General features: G+C 38.1%; 1 protein-coding gene across 1 annotated transcript in view; it reads left to right on the forward strand.

Moving 5' to 3' along the window:
• CORIN (corin, serine peptidase) overlaps window positions 1–8341 on the forward strand; it is a 342333-nt gene that overhangs the window by 12757 nt on the left and 321235 nt on the right. The gene's annotated exons all lie outside the window — the stretch shown is intronic.

Here is an 8341-nt window from a genome sequence, read left to right on the forward strand (position 1 = left end):
GCACTTAACAACAACAACAATTGCTCTTTGGAAACCCTATAAAGGGTCACTATGAGTTAGAACCAACTCAACAGCACTTAACAGCAACAATGCCTAGGATATTGATCTTTATGCATTCCATTTCTTTTGTGATCACCTCCAGATTTCCTGGTTAAGCTATATTATTCCACATTCTGATTATTAATGTGTATTTGCAGCTGCTTTTTCTCTCATTTTAAGTTGTGTACCATCAGCATATGAAGGTCTTAGAAACTGCTCAATTCACATCATTAAGGCCAACTTTACTTTGAAGAGGCAGCTCTTTCCCAGTCATATTTTAAGTGACTTCTAACTTGAGAAACTCATCGTTTGGTGCGCTATCTAACAATGCTTCACTGCTAGTCCTAAGATTTTCAGTGGATAGCCTTTCAAAAGTCATCTCCTTCTTCCTAGTCTGTCTTAGTTCTGCTGAAACCTGTCCACCATGGATGACTCTGCAGGTATTTAAGACTCTGGGGACATAGCTTCCAACATCACAACAACACATAAGCCACCACAGTATGGCAGGCTGACAGAAAGGTGGTGGTTTTTGATGTAGAATAAATACTAAATTATTGCTAAAATAATAATAATACATTTTTAGAAAATTAAAGAAAGTCTTTATTTTGCCTTCCTGCATTTGGTGTTTACTCATCATCACACAGAGTTTGGAGACTGTTACCTGCATCATATGGTCATGATTTAGCTTTTTCTCTTCAGTGTTTTATTTAGAAATCTTTGGCAGATGAAACTTTTGACCTTAGTTAGCTAGAAAGCAGCTGCTTTTCTATTTTAATTTGTAGTTAGTGTCAAGCACATGTAGAGAGATTTTTTCCATAGACTGATATTAAACATTTTATTTATATTTCTTTTATTTTTAATGGCCCATGGGACTGTTTCGAAAATTAAGAGCCATTTTGGGAACTAACTGTAAATATTTTTAGAAAAAAAAATTCCTCCTTGGATATTTTTACAGATAGATCAATATCACTTTCATTTATTTTCATGGTATACTCAACTGGAAGCATTCTGGAAGCATAGTCTCCTGTCTGTTTTGATTGAGTTAAAAATAAATTATCCTTTTCAATGTTTGCTAAAATTTATGTCAAAAGACAATGCTAGGCGATTCTCAATCATCTTTGCACTGGTTCTGCATTTTGTCAGTGCACATATATATTGAGAAAGTGACTAGCTGGTAATCTAAATTTAATGACAATTTCTTATAACTATATTTGATAGCTTCTGGTCAAAGGTGAAAATAATTTAGTCTTATTTTAGTTTATGCTGTAATTAGAGTCTTACTATTTTGATTTCTATGGCATACTAGCCTTGGTGTGGCACTGTAGGATAAGCACTGGACTGCTAACCACAACATTGGCTGAACTGCCAATTAACCCACAGGTCATTCTCGAAAACCCAAAACAGGATTGCTATGTGTCAGCACCATCTCGATTGCACATAACAACAACAATGTGATTGTAATGGTGAATGTGTGCACCCTAATGTTTTTATTTGTAGATTTAACTTATTTATAGGTTATGTATACTTTACTAGAGAAGGACCTCATGTTAGGTAAAGTGGAGGGTCAGGGAAAAAGAGGAAGACCCCCAACGAGATGAATTGGCACAATGACAGTGGCAATGGGGTCGAACTTAATCGTGAGAATGTGTTTTGTTCTGTTGTGCGTAAGGTGGCTATGAGTTGGAATCAACTTGATGACTCCTGACAACAACAAAACAAACAATACTGAAATTTAGTGCAAAACCCGAAGAAATATAATACTGAGTCTATGCAGTGCTATTGTGTCCTTTGGTGGCACATATGAAGATTTATGGACTGTGAGTTGTAGGTATGTGGCACTGTATGATAAGCACTGGACTGCAAGGTCAGCTTGAACTTCAAGGATGGCAGTTCAAACCTTATATAGGATCGCTGTAAGTTGGAACTGACATGATGGCACCTAACACAAACAACAGTATCAAAATATGATGAGTGAAACAGAAGTAGAAAGAAACACTGTAGGATTGATCACATTTTATTTAGTTGTAGTGATTTCCTAGTAAAATCACCAATCTGAGGTGAACTTGCCCTAAACTCTCTGCACGCTAGGAAATTTAGATGGGAGGCTCAGCTTTTATACCTCAAGACTTTACAAGGTCATATTTTCTCACAGGTTTATGTGGTTTATGATGGAAGGGAAGCTCTATTGGTTGTCTGAAGGAAGAGGTAGTTTCTGTCACCATCATCATTCTCTTTGTGCTTGCCTACGTAGAATGAGATATGGAAAAATAAGTACAGAGATTCCTTATTGTTGTTAGGTCCTGTCGAGTTGTTTCCAACTCACAACAACATTATGCACAACAGAATGAAACACTGCCTAGTCCCAAGCAATCCCGCAATGTTGATATGCCTGAGCACATTGCTGCTGCCACTGTGCTAATACTTTATCACTGGGGATCTTCCTCTTTTTTACTGACCCACCACTTTACCAAGCATGATGTCCTTCTCAAGGACTGGTTCCTCCTGATAAGTATGAGAGACTGTCTCACCATTCTGGCTTCTAATAAGCATTCTGGCTGTACTCCTTCCAACACAGATTTGTTTGCTCTTCTGAGTTCATTGTACTATTAATATTCTTCACCAACACCATAACTCAAATGCATCAATTGTTCTATGGTCTTCCTTATCCATTGGTCAACTTTCACAGGCATATGAGGCTATTGAAAATTCCATGGCATGGATCAGATGCACCTTAGTCCTCAGACTGACATCTTTGCTTTTGAACACTTTAACAAGGTCTTGTGCAGCAGATTTGCCTAATGCAATAAGTGTTTTTACTTCTTGACTGCTGTTTTCATGAGTGTTGTTAGTTGATCCAAGCAAAATGAAGTCCTTGACAAATTCAATCTTTTCTCCATTTATCATGATGTTATTTATCGGTCCAGTGGTGAGGGTTTTTGTTTTCTTTATATTGAGGTGCAATCCATAACTGAAGGCTGTGGTCTTTGATCTTTGTCAGTAAGTAATTTAAGTCCTCTTCACTTTCAGCAAGTAAAGTTGCATCATCTACATATTAAAGGCTGTTAACGAGTCTTCCTGAAGTCTTAATGCCATATTCTTCTTCATATAACACAGCTTCTCGGCTTATTTGCACAGCATACAGATTGAATAAGTATAGTGAAAGAATACAACCTTAGTGTACACCTTTCTTGATTTGAAATCATTCAGCGTTCTCTTGTTCTGCTGGAACAACAGCCTCATGGTCTGTGTACAAGTTCCTTATGAGCACAATTAAGTGTTCTAGAATGACCATTCTTTACAATATTCTATAGCTTGTCATGATCCACACATTCAAAAGCTTTTTCTTAGTCAGTAAAGGACAGATAAACTTTTTTTTTTAGTATTCTCTGCTTTCAGCTGAGATCTGCCTGAGGTCATCAATGATATCCCTTGTTCTATATCTTCTGAATCTGACTTGAATCTCTTACAATTCCTTGTCAATGTAATCTTGCACTTGTTTTTGAATTATCTTTAGCAAAATTTTACTTGCATATGATATTAATGGTATTGTCTGATAATTTCCACATTCCATTGGTCACCTCTCTTTGGAATGGGCACAAATCTGGATCTCTTCCAATCTGTTAACCAGGTAGCTGTCGTCCAATTTTCTTGGCATAGATTAGTGAGTACCTCCAGTGCTGCATCAGTTTTTTGAAAGATTTCAATTTTCATTCCATCAATTCCTGGAGCCTTGTTCTTTGCCAATGCATTCAGTGCATCTTGGACGCCTTCCTTCAGTACCATTGACTCTTGATCATTTAGCTACCTCTTGAAATGGTTGAGCATTGACCATTTAATTTTAATAACTCTATGTATTCCTTCCATCTTCTTTTGATTCTTTCTGTATCATTCAGTACTTTGCCCAGGGAATCCTTCAACAGTACCAGTTGAGGCTTGAATTTTTCCTTCAGTTCTTTCAGATTGAGGTATCCTGATCATTTTCTTCCCTTTTGGTTTTCTTACTCTAGGTGCCCTTTGACATGTTCTGTACAGCTCCTTTGCTTCCTCATTTTCACCTTTTGCTTTAGCATCTCTACACTGGAAAACAGTTTTAGAGTCTCTTCTGACATCCTTTATGGTCTTTTCCTTATTTCATGTCTTCTTAATGACCTTTTTGCTTTCTTCCTATGTGATGTTCTTGACGTCACCCCACAATTCTGATCTTTGGTTCAGCACATCAAATCTGTTCTTGAGATGATTTCTAAATTCAGGTGGGACGCATTCAAGGTTATATTTTGGTTCTCTTGGACTTGTTTTCATTTTCTTCAGTTTCAGTCTGTACTTGCATATGAGCAATTGATGGTCTGTTCAACAGTGTGCCCCTGGCCTTGTTTTGGCTGATGATACGGAGCTTTTCCACCATCTCTTTCCACAGATGTAGTAATTTGATTCCTGTGTATTCTATCTGGTGAAGTCCATGTGTATAGTCATCTTTTATGTGGTTTAAAAAATATATTTGCATCGAAGAAGTAATTTGTCTTGCAAAATCTATCATGTGATGATTTCCAGCTTCATTTCTATCACCAACTCCATATTTTCCAACTACTGATATTTCCTCTTTGTTTCTAACATTTATATTCCAATCTTACCAGTAATTACCAATACATCTTGATTGCATTCAGATTCTAGAAGTTAGTAGAATTCTTCAATTTCATCATCACTGCAGTTAGTGGTTTCTATTTAAATTTGAATAATAGTAGTCTTGACTTTTCTTGCTTGTTTTGTTGTTGTTGTTACTAAGTGCTGTCAAGTTGGTTCCAACCCATGGTGACCCTGTATATGGTTTCCAAGGAGTGATTGGTGAGTTTGAACCACCAACCTTAAGGTTCAACTTGATTTTGCAGTCTTGCACATTAACCCACAGTGCCACCCATATAGATATTATACTATCACAGACAGCATTACACTTCAAGATAGAGCTTGAAACATCCTCTTCAATTTGTTTTTCCCTGCACAGTATACCATATGAGTGTCACATTCAAAATGGCCAATCCAGTCCATTTCAGCTGACTTAATGCCTAGGGTCTGACAATGTTCTATTGCCATTCTTAAGGTTTTCAGTGGCTAAACATTCAGTGTAGTGGTTACGAATCGGACTGTGAACCGCAAGGTCAGCAGTTCGAAACTACCAGCTGTTCTGTGGGAGAAAAATGAGGCTTTCTGCTCCCGTAAAGATTTACAGCCTCGGAAACCCTATACGGGGGGGTCGCTATGAGTCGGAACCAACTCCACGGCACATAACAACAACAAAAAACATTCAGAAATAGTTTGTGTCTCCTTCTTTCTAGTCTGTTTTAGTCTGGAAGCTCAGTTGAAACCTGTCCACCATGGATGACCTTGCAGGTATTTAAAATACTGGTGGTATAGCTTCCAACATCACAGCAACCTATAAGCCATCACAGTAAGATAAAATGACAGATGAGTGGTTGCACAGTTGCAATAGTATGGGCTAAAGCATAACAGGGATTGTGAGGATGGCACAAGGCCAGGCTGAGTTTCTTTCTGTTTTGCATACAATCACTGTAAGTTGGAGCTGACTACATGATCCCTAACAACAACAGAAATGCCTAGGATACTGATCTTCATGTGTTCCATTTAATTTTTGACAACTTCCCAATATTCCTAAATTCATACTTCAGACCTTCCATGTTCAGATTATTAATGGATGTTTGCGTTTTTGAGTTGTGCTCCATCTGCAAGTGAAGGCCCTGAAAACTTTACTACATCTGCATCATCAGGGTCAACTCTTCTTTGAGGAGGCTGCTCTTCCCCGATTTTATTTTGTATGCCTTCCAACCTGAGGGGCTCATATTTATCTGATGATATCTAACAGTATTCTGGTGCTATTCATAATGTTTCATTATTCAATATTCTGGTGCTATCCGACAGTGTTCCACTACAATTCATAATGTTTTCAGTGGCTAAACATTCATACGTAGTTTGCTTCTCTTTCTTAGTAGTCTGTCTTAGTCTGGAAGCTCAGGAGAAACCTGTCCACCGTGGGTGACTCTGCTGGGGTTTAGAATGCCAGAGGCATAGCTTCTAGCATCACAGAACACACAGATGCTGCAGTATGACAAACTGACAGATGAATCGTGGAGAGTTTCCTTAATCAACGCATATAAATGCCAATGCTTCTCCCACTTCCATGTTTTATTTTTATGCATATATATTTATTTAAGATTTTTTTTGGTTTATTTTATATAAGTGAGTCCTTTGATAACCATAAGTATTTCACTTTTATGAGGCTCCATTTATCAGTTTTCTCTTTTGGTGCTCAAGCTTTGGTTGTTCTAGTTTTTTTTAAACATAACTTTGTTTGTCTTTCAGGAACATTGAAAAACCCGTATTTTAAATCAAATGGGAGTGAACCTTTGGTCACTGATGGTGAAGTCCAAGTGCCTGATGTTATTCTTACAAATACCATTGATAATAACAGCAGCATCCCATCTACTGTGCATTCAAACCAACGCATTCCTGTCTGGACCACAGCTGCTTCTCTACCAGGGGACAAGTTTCACAGAAACACAAGTAAGTCTGAAGGTGCTGAATGTGAGTGCCTTTTCATGTCTGCAAAGTCCACAAGTAGATTTTTAAGTATAGCATACAATGCTCTTGCTGTTGTTGCTATGTGCCGTTAAGTTGGTTCCGAACCCATAGCAACCCTATGCACAACTGAATGAAACACTGTCTGCTCTAGTGCCATGCTCACAATATTTGTTAAGCTTGAGCCCTTTGCTGCTGCCACTTTGCCAATAAATCGTGTTGGGGATCTTCCTCTTTTTTGCTGACCTCCATTTTACTAAGCACGATGTCCTTCTCCAGGGACTGGTCCCTCCCAATAATATGTCCAAAGTACGAAAGATAAAGTCTTGCTATCCCGGCTTTTAAGTAGCTTTCTGGCTGTACATTTTCCAACACAAATTTTTGTTCTTCTGGCATTCAATGGTAATTTTAGCATTCTTCTCCAACACCATAACTCAAATACATCAATTCTTCTGTAGTCTTCCTTATTCATTGTCCAACTTTCACATGCATGTGAGGTTATTGGAAATACCATGGCTTTGGTCAGCTGCTCCTTAGTCCTCAAACTGACATCTGACATCGTTGCTCTAGAACACTTTAAAGAGAGCGATTGCAGCAGATTTGCCTAATATATTGCATCATGTGATTTCTTGACTGCTGTTCCCATGAGTGTTGATAGTAGATCCAAGCAAAATAAAGTCTTCTACATCTTCAATCTTTACTTCATTTATCCTAGTGTTATTTAGTGGTAGAGTTTTGAGGATTTTTTGTTTTCTTTACAATGAGTTGTAAGCCATACCAAAATATGTGGTCTTTGATCATTATCAGTAAGTATTTAAGTACTCTTGGTTTTCAGCAAACAAGCAAGTTTGTATCATCTGTTTATCTTAGATTGTTAATGAGTCTTAGTCACTCACAGTGCTCTTAATCACTGACAATCCCTTACTGGTTGCACAGACAAAAGTACCACTCAGGTATCTTGTAAAGATGAAATGCCTTCAGTTCAGCAGTCTTGAAATGAAAGTTAGTAATGTAATGAAAATGTATCAACGTCATCCAACAATTCTGAGGTGTAAAGATTTAAACTGTGTGTCTTAATATAATAGTGTTGATTTTGTGGTGGTTTATGTAAATTTGTGCTTCAGTCTTGAAGTTTTAAGGTACTTATTTTGAAATGTCAGTTTGTTGTTGGCCAGTATGAGGAGGGATCTCAATTCTAGTGTATTCTAAGTGAATTCAAAACTGGTGTGGTGCTGTAGGGTAAGCACTGGATTGCAATGTCGGTTTGAACTACAAGATTGGCAGTTCAGACTCTATACAAGGTCAGGATGAGTTGGAGCCAATTCAAAGGCACTTAACAATAGCAACAACATCCTCCCATTTAGGAGGTGCTGGGTGGTACAAACTGTTAAGATCTCAGCTAACTAATCAAAAGGTTGGTGGCTTAAATTCACCCAGAGGCCCCTCAGAAAAGGCCTGGCAATCCAGTTAAGAAAGATGACAGCTATTGAAACAACTATGGAGCACAGGTGTGCTCTGACACATATGGTGGTTATGTGCTGTGGAGTGGATTCCAACTCATAGCAACCCTGTACAGCTTTTCCGAGGCTGTAAATCTTTACTGGAGCAGAAAGCCTCATCTTTCTCCCACAGAACAGCTGGTAGTTTGAACTGCTGACCTTGAGGTTCACAGCCCAATTCGTAACCACTACACTACCAGAGCTCCTCTGACACATAT

The sequence above is a fragment of the Chrysochloris asiatica genome, unplaced genomic scaffold, assembly GCF_000296735.1.
Source record: "Chrysochloris asiatica unplaced genomic scaffold, ChrAsi1.0 scaffold00209, whole genome shotgun sequence".
NCBI classification, from domain to species: domain Eukaryota; kingdom Metazoa; phylum Chordata; class Mammalia; order Afrosoricida; family Chrysochloridae; genus Chrysochloris; species Chrysochloris asiatica.